The sequence below is a fragment of the Lissotriton helveticus genome, chromosome 9, assembly GCF_964261635.1.
Source record: "Lissotriton helveticus chromosome 9, aLisHel1.1, whole genome shotgun sequence".
In the NCBI taxonomy this organism is placed as follows: Eukaryota; Metazoa; Chordata; class Amphibia; order Caudata; family Salamandridae; genus Lissotriton; species Lissotriton helveticus.
In genome coordinates, this window is record NC_136070.1 from 48,613,305 (window position 1) to 48,634,727 (window position 21,423).

The 21,423-nt window shown below is 49.0% G+C and overlaps 1 protein-coding gene across 1 annotated transcript in view; it reads right to left on the minus strand.

The window, feature by feature from the left end:
- DPH6 (diphthamine biosynthesis 6) overlaps positions 1–21,423 on the minus strand; it is a 484,410-nt gene that overhangs the window by 57,497 nt on the left and 405,490 nt on the right. The window lies entirely within an intron of this gene.

Below are 21,423 nucleotides of genomic sequence, written 5' to 3' on the forward strand. Positions count from 1 at the left end.
GGCACCAGTGCTGATCTCCCTGATTGCTAGAGACCGGGCAACAATGCTGGTCTCCTTGGACGCTAAAGACTGGGCACCAGTGCTGATCTCCCTGATTGCTAGAGACCGGGCAACAATGCTGGTCTCCTTGGACGCTAAAGACTGGGCACTGGTGCTGATCTCCCTGATTGCTAGAGACCGGGCAACAATGCTGGTCTCCTTGGACGCTAAAGACGGGGCACCAGTGCTGATCTCCCTGATTGCTAGAGACCGGGCAACAATGCTGGTCTCCTTGGATGCTAAAGACGGGGCACCATTGCTGGTCTCCCTGAATGCTAAAGACCGGGCAACAATGCTGGTCTCCTTAAACGCTAAAGACGGGGCACCAGTGCTGATCTCCCTGATTGCTAGAGACCGGGCAACAATGCTGGTCTCCTTGGATGCTAAAGACGGGGCACCATTGCTGATCTCCCTGATTGCTAGAGACCGGGCAACAATGCTGGTCTCCTTGGACGCTAAAGACGGGGCACCAGTGCTGATCTCCCTGATTGCTAGAGACCGGGCAACAATGCTGGTCTCCTTGGATGCTAAAGACGGGGCACCAGTGCTGATCTCCCTGATTGCTAGAGACCGGGCAATAATGCTGGTCTCCTTGGATGCTAAAGACGGGGCACCAGTGCTGATCTCCCTGATTGCTAGAGACCGGGCAACAATGCTGGTCTCCTTGGACGCTAAAGACGGGGCACCAGTGCTGATCTCCCTGATTGCTAGAGACCGGGCAACAATGCTGGTCTCCTTGGACGCTAAAGACTGGGCACCGGTGCTGATCTCCCTGATTGTTAGAGACCGGGCAACAATGCTGGTCTCCTTGGATGCTAAAGACTGGGCACTGGTGCTGATCTCCCTGATTGCTAGAGACCGGGCAACAATGCTGGTCTCCTTGGACGCTAAAGACGGGGCACCATTGCTGATCTCCCTGATTGCTAGAGACCGGGCAACAATGCTGGTCTCCTTGGATGCTAAAGACGGGGCACCAGTGCTGATCTCCCTGATTGCTAGAGACCGGGCAACAATGCTGGTCTCCTTGGACGCTAAAGACGGGGCACCATTGCTGGTCTCCCTGATTGCTAGAGACCGGGCAACAATGCTGGTCTCCTTGGACGCTAAAGACGGGGCACCAGTGCTGATCTCCCTGATTGCTAGAGACCGGGCAACAATGCTGGTCTCCTTGGACGCTAAAGACGGGGCACCAGTGCTGATCTCCCTGATTGCTAGAGACCGGGCAACAATGCTGGTCTCCTAGGACGCTAAAGACGGGGCACCAGTGCTGATCTCCCTGAATGCTAAAGACCGGGCAACAATGCTGGTCTCCTTGGACGCTAAAGACGGGGCACCATTGCTGGTCTCCCTGAATGCTAGAGACCGGGCAACAATGCTGGTCTCCTTGGACGCTAAAGACGGGGCACCAGTGCTGATCTCCCTGATTGCTAGAGACCGGGCAACAATGCTGGTCTCCTTGGACGCTAAAGACGGGGCACCAGTGCTGATCTCCCTGATTGCTAGAGACCGGGCAACAATGCTGGTCTCCTTGGACGCTAAAGACTGGGCACTGGTGCTGATCTCCCTGATTGCTAGAGACCGGGCAACAATGCTGGTCTCCTTGGACGCTAAAGACGGGGCACCAGTGCTGATCTCCCTGATTGCTAGAGACCGGGCAACAATGCTGGTCTCCTTGGATGCTAAAGACGGGGCACTGGTGCTGATCTCCCTGATTGCTAGAGACCGGGCAACAATGCTGGTCTCCTTGGATGCTAAAGACGGGGCACCAGTGCTGATCTCCCTGAATGGTAAAGACCGGGCAACAATGCTGGTCTCCTAGGACGCTAAAGACGGGGCACCAGTGCTGATCTCCCTGATTGCTAGAGACCGGGCAACAATGCTGGTCTCCTTGGACGCTAAAGACTGGGCACCAGTGCTGATCTCCCTGATTGCTAGAGACCGGGCAACAATGCTGGTCTCCTAGGACGCTAAAGACTGGGCACCAGTGCTGATCTCCCTGAATGCTAGAGACCGGGCAACAATGCTGGTCTCCTTGGATGCTAAAGACGGGGCACTGGTGCTGATCTCCCTGAATGCTAGAGACCGGGCAACAATGCTGGTCTCCTTGGACGCTAAAGACTGGGCACCAGTGCTGATCTCCCTGATTGCTAGAGACCGGGCAACAATGCTGGTCTCCTAGGACGCTAAAGACTGGGCACCAGTGCTGATCTCCCTGATTGCTAGAGACCGGGCAACAATGCTGGTCTCCTTGGACGCTAAAGACTGGGCACCGGTGCTGATCTCCCTGATTGTTAGAGACCGGGCAACAATGCTGGTCTCCTTGGATGCTAAAGACTGGGCACTGGTGCTGATCTCCCTGATTGCTAGAGACCGGGCAACAATGCTGGTCTCCTTGGACGCTAAAGACGGGGCACCATTGCTGATCTCCCTGATTGCTAGAGACCGGGCAACAATGCTGGTCTCCTTGGATGCTAAAGACGGGGCACCAGTGCTGATCTCCCTGATTGCTAGAGACCGGGCAACAATGCTGGTCTCCTTGGACGCTAAAGACGGGGCACCATTGCTGGTCTCCCTGATTGCTAGAGACCGGGCAACAATGCTGGTCTCCTTGGACGCTAAAGACGGGGCACCAGTGCTGATCTCCCTGATTGCTAGAGACCGGGCAACAATGCTGGTCTCCTTGGACGCTAAAGACGGGGCACCAGTGCTGATCTCCCTGATTGCTAGAGACCGGGCAACAATGCTGGTCTCCTAGGACGCTAAAGACGGGGCACCAGTGCTGATCTCCCTGAATGCTAAAGACCGGGCAACAATGCTGGTCTCCTTGGACGCTAAAGACGGGGCACCATTGCTGGTCTCCCTGAATGCTAAAGACCGGGCAACAAGGCTGGTCTCCTTGGACGCTAAAGACGGGGCACCAGTGCTGATCTCCCTGATTGCTAGAGACCGGGCAACAATGCTGGTCTCCTTGGACGCTAAAGACGGGGCACCAGTGCTGATCTCCCTGATTGCTAGAGACCGGGCAACAATGCTGGTCTCCTTGGACGCTAAAGACTGGGCACTGGTGCTGATCTCCCTGATTGCTAGAGACCGGGCAACAATGCTGGTCTCCTTGGACGCTAAAGACGGGGCACCAGTGCTGATCTCCCTGATTGCTAGAGACCGGGCAACAATGCTGGTCTCCTTGGATGCTAAAGACGGGGCACTGGTGCTGATCTCCCTGATTGCTAGAGACCGGGCAACAATGCTGATCTCCTTGGATGCTAAAGACGGGGCACCAGTGCTGATCTCCCTGAATGGTAAAGACCGGGCAACAATGCTGGTCTCCTAGGACGCTAAAGACGGGGCACCAGTGCTGATCTCCCTGATTGCTAGAGACCGGGCAACAATGCTGGTCTCCTTGGACGCTAAAGACTGGGCACCAGTGCTGATCTCCCTGATTGCTAGAGACCGGGCAACAATGCTGGTCTCCTAGGACGCTAAAGACTGGGCACCAGTGCTGATCTCCCTGAATGCTAGAGACCGGGCAACAATGCTGGTCTCCTTGGATGCTAAAGACGGGGCACTGGTGCTGATCTCCCTGAATGCTAGAGACCGGGCAACAATGCTGGTCTCCTTGGACGCTAAAGACTGGGCACCAGTGCTGATCTCCCTGATTGCTAGAGACCGGGCAACAATGCTGGTCTCCTAGGACGCTAAAGACTGGGCACCAGTGCTGATCTCCCTGATTGCTAGAGACCGGGCAACAATGCTGGTCTCCTTGGACGCTAAAGACGGGGCACCAGTGCTGATCTCCCTGATTGCTAGAGACCGGGCAACAATGCTGGTCTCCTTGGACGCTAAAGACTGGGCACCAGTGCTGATCTCCCTGATTGCTAGAGACCGGGCAACAATGCTGGTCTCCTTGGACGCTAAAGACTGGGCACTGGTGCTGATCTCCCTGATTGCTAGAGACCGGGCAACAATGCTGGTCTCCTTGGACGCTAAAGACGGGGCACCAGTGCTGATCTCCCTGATTGCTAGAGACCGGGCAACAATGCTGGTCTCCTTGGATGCTAAAGACGGGGCACCATTGCTGGTCTCCCTGAATGCTAAAGACCGGGCAACAATGCTGGTCTCCTTGGACGCTAAAGACGGGGCACCAGTGCTGATCTCCCTGATTGCTAGAGACCGGGCAACAATGCTGGTCTCCTTGGATGCTAAAGACGGGGCACCATTGCTGATCTCCCTGATTGCTAGAGACCGGGCAACAATGCTGGTCTCCTTGGACGCTAAAGACGGGGCACCAGTGCTGATCTCCCTGATTGCTAGAGACCGGGCAACAATGCTGGTCTCCTTGGATGCTAAAGACGGGGCACCAGTGCTGATCTCCCTGATTGCTAGAGACCGGGCAATAATGCTGGTCTCCTTGGATGCTAAAGACGGGGCACCAGTGCTGATCTCCCTGATTGCTAGAGACCGGGCAACAATGCTGGTCTCCTTGGACGCTAAAGACGGGGCACCAGTGCTGATCTCCCTGATTGCTAGAGACCGGGCAACAATGCTGGTCTCCTTGGACGCTAAAGACTGGGCACCGGTGCTGATCTCCCTGATTGTTAGAGACCGGGCAACAATGCTGGTCTCCTTGGATGCTAAAGACTGGGCACTGGTGCTGATCTCCCTGATTGCTAGAGACCGGGCAACAATGCTGGTCTCCTTGGACGCTAAAGACGGGGCACCATTGCTGATCTCCCTGATTGCTAGAGACCGGGCAACAATGCTGGTCTCCTTGGATGCTAAAGACGGGGCACCAGTGCTGATCTCCCTGATTGCTAGAGACCGGGCAACAATGCTGGTCTCCTTGGACGCTAAAGACGGGGCACCATTGCTGGTCTCCCTGATTGCTAGAGACCGGGCAACAATGCTGGTCTCCTTGGACGCTAAAGACGGGGCACCAGTGCTGATCTCCCTGATTGCTAGAGACCGGGCAACAATGCTGGTCTCCTTGGACGCTAAAGACGGGGCACCAGTGCTGATCTCCCTGATTGCTAGAGACCGGGCAACAATGCTGGTCTCCTAGGACGCTAAAGACGGGGCACCAGTGCTGATCTCCCTGAATGCTAAAGACCGGGCAACAATGCTGGTCTCCTTGGACGCTAAAGACGGGGCACCATTGCTGGTCTCCCTGAATGCTAAAGACCGGGCAACAATGCTGGTCTCCTTGGACGCTAAAGACGGGGCACCAGTGCTGATCTCCCTGATTGCTAGAGACCGGGCAACAATGCTGGTCTCCTTGGACGCTAAAGACGGGGCACCAGTGCTGATCTCCCTGATTGCTAGAGACCGGGCAACAATGCTGGTCTCCTTGGACGCTAAAGACTGGGCACTGGTGCTGATCTCCCTGATTGCTAGAGACCGGGCAACAATGCTGGTCTCCTTGGACGCTAAAGACGGGGCACCAGTGCTGATCTCCCTGATTGCTAGAGACCGGGCAACAATGCTGGTCTCCTTGGATGCTAAAGACGGGGCACTGGTGCTGATCTCCCTGATTGCTAGAGACCGGGCAACAATGCTGGTCTCCTTGGATGCTAAAGACGGGGCACCAGTGCTGATCTCCCTGAATGGTAAAGACCGGGCAACAATGCTGGTCTCCTAGGACGCTAAAGACGGGGCACCAGTGCTGATCTCCCTGATTGCTAGAGACCGGGCAACAATGCTGGTCTCCTTGGACGCTAAAGACTGGGCACCAGTGCTGATCTCCCTGATTGCTAGAGACCGGGCAACAATGCTGGTCTCCTAGGACGCTAAAGACTGGGCACCAGTGCTGATCTCCCTGAATGCTAGAGACCGGGCAACAATGCTGGTCTCCTTGGATGCTAAAGACGGGGCACTGGTGCTGATCTCCCTGAATGCTAGAGACCGGGCAACAATGCTGGTCTCCTTGGACGCTAAAGACTGGGCACCAGTGCTGATCTCCCTGATTGCTAGAGACCGGGCAACAATGCTGGTCTCCTAGGACGCTAAAGACTGGGCACCAGTGCTGATCTCCCTGATTGCTAGAGACCGGGCAACAATGCTGGTCTCCTTGGATGCTAAAGACTGGGCACTGGTGCTGATCTCCCTGATTGCTAGAGACCGGGCAACAATGCTGGTCTCCTTGGATGCTAAAGACGGGGCACCAGTGCTGATCTCCCTGATTGCTAGAGACCGGGCAACAATGCTGGTCTCCTTGGATGCTAAAGACGGGGCACCAGTGCTGATCTCCCTGAATGCTAAAGACCGGGCAACAATGCTGGTCTCCTAGGACGCTCAAGACTGGGCACCAGTGCTGATCTCCCTGATTGCTAGAGACCGGGCAACAATGCTGGTCTCCTTAGATGCTAAAGACGGGGCACCATTGCTGGTCTCCCTGGATGCAGAAGGGGTACCGGCTCCCTGGATGCTAAAGATGAGCACTGGTGTTGGTCTCCCTGGACACTAAAGATGGGGGCACCGCTGCAGGTCTCCCTGGACGTTTAAGACGAGGAACGGGTGCTGGTCTCCTTGGGTGCTGAAGACAGAGCACAGGTGCTGGTCTCTCTAGACACTAAAGAAGGGTCACCGTGGCTGGTCTCCCTGGGCACTAAAAACAGGGCACTGGTGGTAGTCTCCCTAGGTACTATAAACGGGGCACCAGTGCTGGTCTCCCTGGATGCACAAAACGGGCCACTGCTCTCTCTGGACGCTTAAGATGGGGCACAAGTGCTGGTCTCCCGGCAAGCTGAAGACGGGGCACTGGTGCTGGTCTCCCTAGATGCTAAAGACGGGGAACGGGTGCTGGTCTCCCTAGATGCTAGAGACGAGGAACAGTTGCTGGTCTACCTGGGCGCTTTAGACAGGGCACAGGTGCTGGTTTCTCTAGACACTAAAGACGGGGCACCAGTGCTGGTCTCCCTAGACGCTAAAGACGGGGCACCAGTGCTGGTCTCCCTAGACGCTAAAGACGGGGCACCTGTGCTGGTCTCCCTAGACGCTAAAGACGGGGCACCAGTGCTGGTCTCCCTAGACGCTAAAGACGGGGCACCAGTGCTGGTCTCCCTAGACGCTAAAGACGGGGAACATGTGCTGGTTTCCCTGGGTGCTGAAGATGGGGCATAGGTGCTGGTCTGGCTAGACACTAAAGACGGGGAACAGGTGCTGGTTTCCCTGGGTGCTGAAGATGGGGCACAGGTGCTGGTCTGGCTAGACACTAAAGACGGGGAAAAGGTGCTGGTTTCCCTGGGTGCTGAAGATGGGGCACAGGTGCTGGTCTGGCTAGACACTAAAGACGGGGCACCAGTGCTGTTCTTCCTAGATGCTAAAGACCGGGAACAGGTGCTGTTCTTCCTAGATGGTAAAGACGGGGAACGGATGCTGGTGTCCCTGGGCACTAAAGACGGGGCACCGGTGCTGGTCTCCCGAATACTAAAAGACAGGGAATGAGTGCTGGTCTCCCTGGGAGCTTTAGACAGGGCACAGGTGCTGGTCTCTAGATGCTAAAGACAGGGAACGGGTGCTGGTCTCCCTAGACGCTAAAGACGGGACACCGGTGCTGTTCTCCCTGGACGCTGAAGACGGGGCACTGGTGCTGGTGTACCTGGATGCAGAAGACAGGGCTCGGTCTCCTTGGACGCTGAAGACGGGGCACTGGTGCTGGTGTACCTGGATGCAGAAGACAGGGCTCGGTCTCCTTGGACGCTAAAGATGGGGCACTGGTGCTGGTCTCCCTGGGCACTAAAGACGGGACACCGGTGCTGGTCTCCCTGGACGCTGATGACGGGGCACCAATGCAGGTCTCTCTGGACACTCAAAACAGGGCAAAAGTGCTGGTCTCTCTGGATGCTAAAGACAGGGCAAAGGTAATGGCCTCCATGGACGCAGAAGATGGGGCACTTAAGCTGGTGTGCCATCGCTGATCTCCTTGTACGCTAAAGACAGGGCACTGATGCTGGTCCCCTTGGATGCAGAAAACGGGGCACCTATCTCCCTGGACGTTAAAGACAGGGCACCGGTGCTGTGACCCTGGACGTTAAAGATGGGGCACTGTGGTGGTCTCTCTGGACTCCTAAGACGGGGCACCAGTGCTGGACTCCCTGGATGCTAAAGAAGCTTTTCCTTGTATTAATTGGTTACATGAGTGAAGATTGCTGGTGAAGACAGATTTGCGGGCATGAATGCACCAGTAGATTATGGCCAACTATGCTATGTGATAGGCAACAGTAATCATGAATGGTGCTCCCAGGGCTCCTTTTGAAAGAGAGGGAGAAGGAAGGGGCATCTGTTCTGCCTCCTCCATTTCATACTGGTCGTGTGAGTCCCTTGCTGCTACTGCAGGTTAACCTGAAAATTGCCACTGTTCTTCCAGAGGGTGAGGAGAATAACTCAAGCTTCTTCACTGTCGATGTTCTTCTGACGCTGATAGATCACGTTCAATCCTGAAAACACTAATTGATGAACTAGACATCTTTGAAAAAGTGTCAGACTTTAAAATTAATGCTAAAAATCCTGAAATGCTAGATATAACATGGTGGCAAAGGACAGCATTTACACTATTAGCGGGCATGTATTGGGGTGAAAGCCCGAGCATTATCGAGGCTCTGCCCGGTCTAAGGGGATATGGACCATTCTACCGCTGGAAAAAGGAGCCTTCACCCACAAGCGGGTTCTGTTTCTCATGTATTTGTCCAAAAACTTCAGGAAACTGACCTGTATTTAAGCACTCAATCTTTTTTAAAGTGTATGCACCTTGATCTGCATGCCATCGCTATGGGATAAAGAGGATGAAAAAGGGTGAAGGATGGGTGGTAATGACATCTACTAACTTGTATTTTTTGTAAATCATAAATATAAAGGTTCAAATTACAGACATATTAAGGTGAAAGCTTGGAAGACATCATGGGCTCCTGGGATGTCCTGGGTCTTCCATGGAAATCTGAAAGGTATAAAAAATGCATGGGCTACGTCGGCTCAGGAAAACTGAGAATGAGCTTGGGTTAGCTGATGTGTGGACTGGCACGTTGATCACCTCTGAGCATCTCCCGCGGATGCTGCTAATTTCTTAGTTTCTCTTTTGCTGACGTTAAAGATTACGAAAAATGACCTGCTGGTTAGATTTTAGTGAATGGTGAACTTGTGGACTAATATTTGTTGGTAAGAAGGCGACTACATTCTATTCATATTGAAGTTCCACAAAGACCTATGTATTCAGGTTTTTTGGGATGGTAGGAGTGATGGCAGATACTGTTGGCTAAAGGTGAAGACATGTTTCTGCTTTTTTTGGCTCATTCCGCCAGGAAGACTATGGAATCAAGACCATTTTTGTCTTCTGGAAGACTGAATGGTATTATGAAAGCTAAACACTGGCCTTAGGAGTATTTTTTTAGAATATTCAAGTACAAGTTGGTGGGCTCATGTTTACAGATGGACAGACTTTTAACTTTTTATAACTAAGCCTTCAGACATGCCATAGAATGCAAAATATCCCTCAGTAAAGTGACAGGAGATGTAGATTCTCTTTAAGACAAGAACGCAGACACCACCTCTCCCAAACTCTCCCTCAACTATTTTTCTTTTTAAGTTTGACCTCAAAAGTGATGGACTGAAATATGGAGTCATCATGCTCTGGGGTCACACGCTGATGGGATGAGAAGTGTGCGACCTCATTCGGACTTACTATTTATACAGGCTCCCTTGAGCCGGTGGAGGTGACGACCTCAAAACAACGCACCTGCGCGCCTTAAGAGGTATCTGGACCTATGAATATTTTCGGCAGCCCACGCAGCAACCCCGTGCACACGCCTAATCCCTGCTGATGAGCGTTAATGAACGCGAAACACGTGTCCAGGGATGGCAAGCACATCAGTGAATACCCTCAAGACTGAAGACTCGGGTAGAAGCGCACCCGCTGATACCTACTACATCGACCATCATGCTCCGGGGTCACACGCTGATGGGACGAGCAGTGTGCGACCTCATTCGGACCTTAAATATGGAGTCATGTTTGCCCCTGGCTGGGCGTTTTCCTAGTTGCCCATTCAGAAAGGTGGGCTGTAATCTACAGTTTTGACAACAATGACTAGAACGGCGTCACTCCACGGCTTATGAAGCATGCTCTGCTTCATGATTGTTTTTTTTAACAGAGTTTTATAAAGCGTAAAATTGACCCGAATGGGGTATCAGAGCCCTTTACATAGCACCAGTTGCATTACATGAGGACACATTCTTTTTTGTTAGGCACGGGGAGATGAAGTGATTTGCCCAGAATCACAGGATGTTCAGCGTCATTGCCGAGACTCGGTTCCCCAGATTCGAGGTCGACCAACCTAGCCGTTAGGCCAACTCCTGTCCTCTGATTGGTGGACAGCATGTGACATCTTCACTCAAGGAATACTACAGTGATCTGTGGTGTTTGAATGTGCTACCTGTTCCTTCACTATCTGTGAGATGTATTGTAGCTGTTGCAGTATAGAAGATCGGTCATAATCTTCATGTCCTTGTTTTTAATAGAACCTAAATTGGCCACTCTTAGTAAGAAAGTCAATCACTGATGTGTGTATGTAATGGTATTTACACAACACAAACCTAGCTAGTATACAAGAGGTCACTGGACAACATTGTGAAGAAACCCTATGAGCTGAAAGCACTGGGAGAGTGAATCTGATCTAAGTGCAGCCTTGGTGGGTGCCAGGACATGGGAAGCCTCAATTGATGATGGTCGCTCTGTTCTTTGTAGAGATTTGTGCTCAGTTATTTTTTGACTTATAAGAGCAAAGGTCCAACTCCTATACACAGAGCCAACTTCAAAATGCTAGCTGTTTAGCTAGAGAATGACTGCTTCCAGGATTTGTCTTTTTTGCACTTCTTCACTACTAATTGGGTGACATCCTGACATTGCATTGGCACTGGAGAAGTTTAATTGTGGGCCAGTTGGGTATGCACAAGATTCGTTATTACTTTTTAGATGATGCCGAACTTCTTAAAGATGACGAGGCTTCAAGGGCACGACTGGAGATCTATTTGGGTGGGAGGGATGTACTTGAATAAACCCCACTTTTCAGTCGGGGAAGCAGGAACACCGGCGTGTACGGCACTGCCCCATTTCAAGAGTAAGAGGTTCATGGCTTGAACAGACTCAGTGATGTTTGGTTCAGGAAGGTTAGCTTAGACTTTACAAAGGAATGAGGGCTGATACTGCACGGTTTTATGGGAGATGCGGGTGTTGGAAGAGAGACCAGAGTCAATGGTAAAGACAAGAGATTTAGCTTCACTGGTGAAATGGGTGTGAATATTGTAACGTTTATGTTCGACAGCCATGATTTGTGTTTGCAAGAGGAAATTATGCTGGGGAGGATTTCCACCTCTCTTGGATTTAGTTTCAGGTAGGTGCGTGAGGTCTGTGCTTGGATGACGGTGAGGCGTTCTTTGATGTTGGCAATGTCATGGATGATTTCATGAGTTGAGCCGTGGGCTTTTAGGCATAAGACTTCAGATGACTAATGCATGCCCAACATGGGTCCATAAATAAGTCTTGCTATTCACTGGTCCAGTGTCCTTTCTTGCTTCATGATCCTCTACGAGGATTGTAGAAATAAAAGAATGACTACCAAAGCCTTTGACTGATTTTATTTTTGCTGGAAACCCTTTCCCCTTCTAATGCTCAATGGATTTCTGTTAGCTTTTTTTCTTTTCCTACCAGTTATCAATGTCAACACCAGGTCCAGTACAAATCATTTTAGAAAATCATGACATTTCCATCTATTTTGTTTTACCAATTTGGTAATCCATGGAAATGAGATTTAAACTGTTTGGTGTTATTTTCCAGTATGGTATTTCACCAAAATCATTAAGTGTGCTGTGTATTCTCACCAAATTGGGGATTTGGCTTGTAATTCAGCTGTACTCAGTTTCCACAAACCAGAATAATCTGTGTACAACACCTCATGTTCAAGATGCTACAACTTTAGTAACAATAATATTTGTACAAAGCTACTCCCCATTTTTGGGAGGTGGGCGGGGGGTTGTGGCAGAGGGGAAAAAAGATTAGCTTTATTTTGGCTGCCTTTTCCACCGGGTCTTTTTTGGGTCTGGCCTAAAGAGAGCTCCAGCTAAATCTTTAGCCACATGTTTTCTAAATATAAGGGGGCATAAGTATTAAGCCTTTTCCCCGTTCGCAAATGGGCCAATTCTCAGAATCAGCCCGTTTGCGAATGGGAAATAGCCTTTTGGGCTGTATCATCCAAAAAAGGCCCTCACACAAAAGTGAATGGCAAAATTTGCGATTCCCTAATCTGCGAAGGCATTTAAGGAATCGCAAATTGTGATTCCTTAAATGCAATTCTGGAAGCACCAAAGTTGTGCGATTTTGCCTTTAGAAATCGCAAATTGAAGTTGGTAGTAATTTGCGATTTCTTTGAAAAATGCACTTTTTTGCATTTTTCAAAGTGCCATGTGGCGCACATACATGCCCTTAGGGCATGTATGTGCGCCACATGTACCCACATGCTTATTTCAGGGGTGCAACAGGGTGTTCTTTTGACATCCTTAGACGCTTGAAACTGCATTCGCAATTTGCGAGTACCTAATGGGTACTCACAAATTGCGAATGTCTTCCCATTCATTCCTATGGCCCCTAGGCCCATAGGAATGAATGGGAAGGTATTCCTTAATTGCGAATCGCAATTTGCGATTCGCAATTATGGAATGAGTAGGAATCGCATTGAATATTGCGAATCCTACATACATTGCCTTTTGCGAATCCTTAATAGCGAATCGCTAAAATTAGCTATTGAGGACTAGCAAAACGCTTTCTTGATACATATGCCCCACAGCTCTTTACTTTTCTACTTTTGCCAATTTATTTTTGCATATTGATAGTATCTGTTTAAAAAAAAAAAAGAGAAAAAAAAACTGCACGCTGGCCACGGTCAGACATATTGGCTTTACCGATGCTTGCTTCCAAGTGCTTTATTGTCCGCCCTGGTTAGATGCATTGAAATGCTTGCGCTCTGTATCTAACATGTTCTATGTTACTACCTCTGACACTCAAGGCAATGAACTGTGCAATCTTAGTCAATATCTACACCCTTTAGAACAGCCAGCGTCACGCCCCCTCACACACAGGTACTGCTCTCCAGTGACCATGCATGCTACTGTTAATAACATACTACTGACCAAACTAGCCCTCTTTCTGAAGCAACAAAGTCCTTCACCCGCACCAGTGGATGGCACCTCGCATGCCCTCTGGGTGCCACACTGGCTTCGAGCACGCTTGGCATAGATGGGTACGCCTCACTGCTGCACAACGGCTGAGACACTAAGCGAACAGAAACGCCATTCGCGTCAACAACCCTCGAGGACGTCAGGGACTTCTCCACGGTCACTGAACTCAATGTTCATGCTAAGTTGGCCGATGTTCGTGCTACCTTGGCCGGCTGAGCCTGCAGCACTTCTCTCTTGCCTCCTGAACTGGAAGGTGACACTCCAGTTGACTTCTGCATGTTCAAGTCTATTGGGCATCGCGGACTGGCTGGCTGGTACACACGTCGGATTGTTAATTTGTACGACAGTAACTTGTCCTGAATGGGCCAAGGTGATTGTGAAGACTTTCTTAGATTCTGTAAATGTAAAGAAATAATAATAAAAAAGACAGAGAAGTTTGTGCCTGTGAGTTCAGAAATCACAATGATTTCTTGAGTCCTCTGTACTTGACACTAATTTATGAATTATCCAATAGACCGAGGTATTGTTTGCGGGCACGAGTCCGCAGATGAGCAGCTCCAACCATTTAATAAATGCTGGCCTGGTGGCATCCTACTTCTGCACCGTGAATTTTATTGTTGCTGAATTTTGGAGCACAAACCAGGTTGTGGGGTGGAATCCCCAAGCGAACAATTTCAGGATGGTATCCATATGTTAATTTAAACAAGATACAAGACATAGTAGGAGTTCGAGGCTAGGATCGGCACAGAGAGATTTGGAGGAAGATGTAAGAATGTAGATGAGTCCTTGCCAGTTTTTTCTAGGGTGTAAAGGTACTTTTAGGTCAAGCCTAAAAAAACAGGAAAGCACATGTTTGTTGCGAGACATATTGTGGCTTGCCAAGAACAAAGGGCTAGGAATCCTGCCCATTGTTTACCACTGGTTGCCTTTCCTGTCACTCACATTTGCCTGCTTCATATTTGTTTACCAGTGTGCCAGTCTTGAGTTTGTCCCTCCCATGGAGCATTGTCTTTTTACTATCTCTTTCACTGGCTGGCATCTCTGCTTCCACTGTTTGCTTTTCGAGCACTACTTTTTTCGTATGCGCTAAGCACTCCATGAGAGTTTCCTTAATGTGCTTCTCTCTCAGTGTACTCGTGTTGCTCTCTGTTGCTTGTGTGCTTTTTCCCACCTCTTGCCATGTTGCACTTGCTTGTGTGTATTTACAAATTGCTTTCCTGCACCCTCAGTCTCTCTCCCCATTGTTGCTCCCCCACTTGTGCCCTTTATGTTGGTACTTTCCCTCAACAGCTGTGTTGCTTCTGTTCCCTTTCACCCTCTTGTATTTCTTTTTAATCCTCCGGCCTCCCCTGTGTGGCTTACGCGTCTTCTGTTGCTTCAGCATCCCCTGGCCATCTCCTGTGTTGCTTCAGTGTCACCCCGCCCTCCACTGTATTGCTTCTGCATCTTTTGTTGCTCCCACCCCCTTCTACTTTTAAAAAACAACAAACACTTTTGCGTTTTTATTTATTTTTTAGTCACCAATTCAACTCAGATAATTTTGAGAAAATGATCTGAAGTGATTTAGCTTTGGTAAAGAAAGTCACTGCTTCCACGTGGACTCACTATGTGGCTCTGGAAATTAAACACCCATCCCCATTATATTGCCCATAAGAGGGAAAGAGTGCAGTACACAAACCTGTTCGTAGGAGACCTGTTTCTTCGATGCAAAATTCCAAGTATATTTTTGAGCTAAAGTAGAACATGCTATATATAAAAAAAACAGGAGTCCTTCTCAGGCAAGTGGGCTAATCCTCCTTTGTGGGAAGAGCACAAGGCTTTTTGTTGTATAACCCTCACCCACCAGGGTTGCCAATAAACCATTCACCTACTTGGTGTTAAATTCTGTATTTTCTAAACATATAAAAAGAGAATACGTTTGCCATGATATATTTCACATTTATGGTAAACTATGCGCTCCAGCGACAGTATGGCAGACATGGCGCATCATGCAATTATTAAAATACACCCAGATGTGGGTAGACCAAATGCATCTGAAAAGAAGGAATTCTCAATGTCGTGCATTAGTAGATACATCTACTATAATCAATGGTAGACCCCTGTGATCGAGCGCTCAAATAAAAGACATACTAAACAACTCAATACATAAAAGTGACACTGGATAAATATAAAAAGCAATAATATTGCTTTATAGGTGGCAAGAGTTGCCAGTTGTCACACTGCGTGTAAAAATGAAGGCAAATCATTTGTTAAATGAGAAACGTGATCTTGCTCTGAGGACTCACTTCAGCTATGCCGTACTTACTGCATCAAGGTCTCTTATGGTAAAGTAAAGGCATTCCATAATACACCGGCCCCCTGGTACAATGATGTGTTAAAAGCGGATAAGTCCCACTGTAAAAAACTCGATCGCATCTGGAGGAAAGACTACTCCGTCACGGCAGCTACTACCTATAAAAATGCCTTAAAAAGCTATCATAAAGCTTGCGCCCTGACCAGGGCCAGCTACGTCACTAAAACTATAACAGACGCAGCCAATAAATCGAAAGTACTGTTTGGCCTGGTCAAAAATCTTGCTGGCTCCCTCACCACAGCGAAACTTCCTACCTTGTCGAGCAGTAAGTGTGATGAAATTGCTCAGTTTTTTATTACAAAAATTGATAAGATCTATCAAGACATTTTCGATCAAAGTGATAGTAACACTCCCCCAACACTTTCTGATAACCCAGAGGGCATCAATCTTTCCTCTGTCTCCACCCCGGGCTCGTTGCTTGCATGGCCTGATCTGCATCCCGCCGCCCATCACAAGATCCTGTGCAAGATAAAATCTGGTTCCCCTACCGATCCCTTGCCTATCTCAATACTTCGGTTACTGGATTCCTCTCAGCTCTCTTTGATCTGCACTACTCTCAATTTTTTCCTAAATAATGTTATTGTCCCTGCCTGCTGGAAGCATGCAATGGTCACGCCACTGTTGAAAAAACCCTCTGCTGACCCTAAGGTGCTCTCCAATTTTCGCCCCATCTCCCTGCTGCCAGCCTTTTCCAAAGTCTTAGAAAGGCACATTCATTACCATCTGTCTCAGTTTATTACTACTAACAATTTACTGCATCCCTCCCAGTCAGGTTTTCGCCCAGGCTTCTCCACAGAAACTATGCTTCTTGGCGTCACTGAGAACCTTCGGTCCCTGCTTGATAGAGGCGAGACTGCCGCACTGATACTACTTGATCTCAGTGCGGCATTCGACACTGTCTTGCATTAAATTCTTCTTAAATCTCTAGCCGCCATGGGCATTGGGGGCCTAGCCCTTGATTGGTTGGCTTCTTTCCTGACTGACCGAACATTTCAAATCTTCTCTCATTCAGCTACCTCCAAAACTTATCCCTCTCCCCACGGTGTTCCTCAGGGCTCGATCCTTAGTCCCTTACTTTTCCATCTCTATGTCACTCCCCTGGCCCATATTGCTGATAGCGTCGGATTAACTTTATTTACCTACGCAGACGACTCGCAGGTTGTCTTCTCCCTTTCACAATCTGACCAGGCTTCCATCTCCCTCCTTCAGTCTGGACTTGGGGAAATCGCCAGGTGGATGAATCTTAACCTTCTCAAGCTAAATGGAGGGAAGACAGAAGTCCTGGTCCTTGGGAAAAAACAAGATCTTTGGACCTCTAGGCATTGGCCTTCTGAGTTAGGCCCGCTTCCGTCTCCATCTGAGCACGTGCGTTATTTGGGGGTGATCATCGACAATGGTCTAACATGCAATGTCAGGCAAACAAAGTTTCTTCCATTTGTTTTACCATCTTGCGTTGGTTGAAGAAGATTCTTTGGATGCTGCCCACTGATACCCAGAGGTCTGTGGTGAACGCCTTGGTTACCTCCCGGTTAGACTATGGTAATATACTCTACCTGGGGGTGACCAAGGTAGTCACTAGACGCCTCCAGCTAGTGCAGAATGCCGCGGCACGACTGCTCTGTGGCTGTCGTAAAACTGACCATATAACGGGACGTCTCCGTGATCTTCACTGGCTGAAGGTGGAGAGCTGAGTGAAATTTAAGGCGCTCAGTTATATGCACAAAATTAGGATGAGAAATGCTCCCAGCTATCTGCAATCTCTTGTCAATGTCTACTCCCCTTCTCGCTCCCTCCGTTCTTCTTCCCAAATTCTTTTCACTGTGCCCAAGTTTAGGCTGTCCAGAATAGGCGGTAGGTCTTTTTCTTATTTGGGACCCAAGTTATGGAACTCTCTTCCTCTCGACATTCGCTCAGAAGACTGTTATGCAAGTTTTCGCAAAGCCGTCAAGACCTGGCTTTTCAATCAATAACTGTTTTCTTCTTGTGCCTACTGCTTGCTGCCATTTCTTAGCGCCGGGAAACCCTTTCGGGTAGCTTTCGCGCTTTATAAGCTGAATTACCTGTATAGCCCTGAATCCTGGGTTTTTAAAGGCTTTGTGTGAGAGTGAGCTTGTGTACCCGCTCAGACGTATGGGTGCTGGTAAACTAGACCGGGCACCCAGCCAAATTGGCTGCGATGGATGGAACAATTTCCTGGTTCCATTCTGTTTGAATGGCTTTCGCGCAATCCCTTGCACGGCAGGTGTTCGGTGTGAGAACGGACCGGTTTACTTGCTGCAGCAACTACAGTCTAAATATTTATAGTTCTGCAGTGGGAATACCTGGCTCCTATTCTTTATAAAAATGTACTTCCTGGGTGGTCATGAAAGGGCTGAAATTCAGGATGAATTGAGGACCACAACCAAGATGTTCATTAATTTCATAAAGAAGAAACCTACTGTATCTGTCTACCAGAAAAATAAAAATAAATAAAAATGTCATATGTGGCTTGTGTGCCTGCTGGGAGGGGAGTGGGTGTCCGCGGGTGTTCGGGTGCAAGGCCTGCAGGAGGTTCGCTGGAGACCATGAGGTAGGTCTATTTGCAAAACCATCAGAAATGGCTAAATGAAACTCAATAGGTTTCATACATTATAAATAGTAATAGCTATAATTTCCTAATTGTGATTTGCAGAAAATTACAATTAGGTAATTTCTACCCCCAAAATGTGAACTTCCGGCCCTTGAATCCAGAAGGGATCTTATAGTTGTCTTGCTTTGGAATCAGAAAGTTAAGTGGTGTAAACTTCCCTAGTCTGTTTTTGTTTTGGTACTTACTCTAGCAAGTTTTGATAACAGATTCTGTATATCTTGTAGTAGAATTTTTTTGTGATATTTTGTATGCCCTCACTTTCGTGGAACCAATTCTATGCAGTAGCCATGCTATAATATATTCATTACGACTCTCTGATGATTTTCTGCCATTCCTGCAGAAAACTACTTATTACCCCCCACATATCACCTAATATTCTGGACGATACGTATGTGGGCTTGAGCCTTTAACTATCCCTGCCTCAAAAAGAAGGTTTACATCCAGGCAGTCTATTTGCCATGGAGAGGCAGGTTATTGGTGTCCTCAAAGTCCTCTACAGGGTTGTTGCAAAGGCCATCACCCTGGACCCCTTCTGTCTGGTGCTGAGTCTCTTCTAAAAGGAGTTTTTTTCTGGTACGCTTCCATTGCTTTCGCAACATCATACGCCCTCTTTATTTTTCCCATCAATTGATCAACAAGACTATTGAACAGGTTTTCAACTGCACATGGTTTAAAGTCAGACAGCATCTATCATGTGTGTCTCCTGTGTGTTGTACTTGTGCACATTGGCCTGCAGGCTGTGTCAGCAGCATCCAGAGCAGACTTCAAGCGAGTGTTTGACATCGCCTTACGTTCTTGCATTACAGCTTTTGCCCTTTACTTACATTTCTCTGGGAGATGATGCTTTATCTCCTCTATTTCATCCCCCTGCTTATGTCAGTCTCTATTAAGAACTGTGTTGAACTCCCCAGCTTTCTCCCTAGAGTGTCTATTCTTTGGCTGTCTTCATCAGGAGGGGACGTGTCGATGCTGGTGCTTTTTCTCGTCTTCTGGCAATGGACTAAATCACTGAGTCAGTGGGCTGTTGCCTTTTATACACAATGGATCCTGTGGAGAAGGTTTGGTTTTTTCAACTTGAGGAGTCATTGCCTTTGAGGATGCTGGTTTTTTAATGAATCCCTTCACAGCTGTGCAGTTGTACAGAGCATTGTAAGGTATAGATGTCTCCTCTTGTCTGAAACTTGTCTCTACCTCTTAATGATGTACACAGCAGACTTACAAAGTGTTGGAAAATGTCTCAAATCGAGGCTCTGAAAGGCATTATTTGATTTTGGAGATACCAGTTGATAGATCACCTCCAATCTGCTGGGAGGCAAAGTCTTGTAGCTGCCCCCTTACCCTCTTTTCATATGTCCACTCTTCAAGAGACAGAAGCGGCAAAACTGATTTCAGAAGCAAGGCTGCCAAGATCAGGGACTTGTGTCATGAGTATCTGAGTTGGCCCTGGGGCATCCTCAAATGTTGGGCATGCAATTGCATCTTCTAGTAATGAGTGTGAGACACATTCATCGGGTGCCCAAAGTGCTGGATGGGGCCCTTACTTTACACAGAGTGCACCATTATGACTTGCAGAAAGGGTGATTTTGGGTAAACATATGCAACAGATGCACATGTCCCTACCCCACTGCTCTATAGGGGATTGTGCCTACATCCCAGCTGTTTGTCCCTTGGGTATGTTTTGCTTTGGCTTCTCATAAATAAATCCATTGCTTGAAACCACAAGTTGCCACTGCTCTCACAGTCAAGAGACTGTAACCTTAGTAAAGTATAACTGCCTTCTCAAGGGCCAGAAGTTTTTCTACAGTGTTGCTTACACAGCTTTCCGTATCTGCCCCCAGATATTAGTTATAGTGGGTGGAGTCCGGACAAATACTTTTGCAGGTTGACATGGAGCCCAAGAGTCAACAGAAGTTGGTGTTGCTACCGAGGCGTTCTTGATTCCACTTTACTGCACATCATTTAGGTTTGGTTACCCATGTATGGCTCATGCCTCAGATATGGCTTCACACCACAGACATGCCGCCATATTGGTGCAGATTTATGAAATGAAATGAAATACCAGTATTTGTAAAGCGCACAGCTACCTCCTAAGTGGTGTCCCGGCGCAGGGGGCCCTCGGGAATATTAAGAGGGCTATTGCCCAGATTCAGATGGTGCTGGGCTAACCTGCCGCCGGGGATCGAACCGTGAACCCCGTAGTCCGGAGTCAGGCACCCTGGCTGCTGCGCCACACCTCTTCCACTATTTACTTACAAACATTAGTGCAACGGTTGCGCTCTGTTTGATAAAAGGGAATGGAGACACTGGACCCGGCACTATCAGTGGAGTTGTGAGGGCTACAGACCATTCCACGCGTCCATTTAAATATTTCAGCCTGGTGGGGGCAGAAGAAGCTTCCCTTTGCTGAAGAAAAAGCCTTCCCTTTCGCTGCCCCTTACCGCCTCTCATCCTGCTTCCTTCAAGAGTAAAATACTTCGGAGCAGTTACCACCTGCTCCAAGAAAGTGTTAAATGTTTGCGGATTTTGCCTGTTGCTTCCGCTGGAGGAGGAAAACCATGTGGAAATGGACCCTGCTATTACTGGGTTTGCATGTTACTTCCCACGCCAGGGGAAACAACTCATGGGAAGACACCGTCTGGAGTTGGAGACTTTTTAAGGCATATTTAAAGAAACTGCTGGAGGTGAAACTTAGGTCACCAACAAGCTCCATCAGCAGTTCTTCTTTCCCAGTAGTACTAATGCTTGTAAACCTAATGCAAGAAAAACAATACCGGACTAAAGCATGGGCCAGTGATGGTTTTCGATCCATGTAGCCGTATGTCATCCTGACTCTACGTCTGGATGTATATATCTATTGGCCTAAATGCGGCAGCTCTAGCAACTAGCCCACGTGTCCTCCCTCTAGGCCACACCTCCTCCATCTAGGCCACATCCCCTCTCTCTAGGCCACACCTCCTCTCTCTAGGCCACACTTCCTCCCTCTAGGCCGCACCCCCTCTCTCTAGACCACACCTCCCCCATCTAGGCCCCACCCCCTCTCTCTAGGCCACACCTCCTCCCTCTAGGCCACACCTCCCCCCTCTAGGCCCGACCTTCTCTATCTAGCCCACACCTCCTCCCTCTATGCCACCCCTCCCCCTCTAGGCCCCATCCTCTCTCTCTAGGCCATACTTCCTCCCTCTAGGCC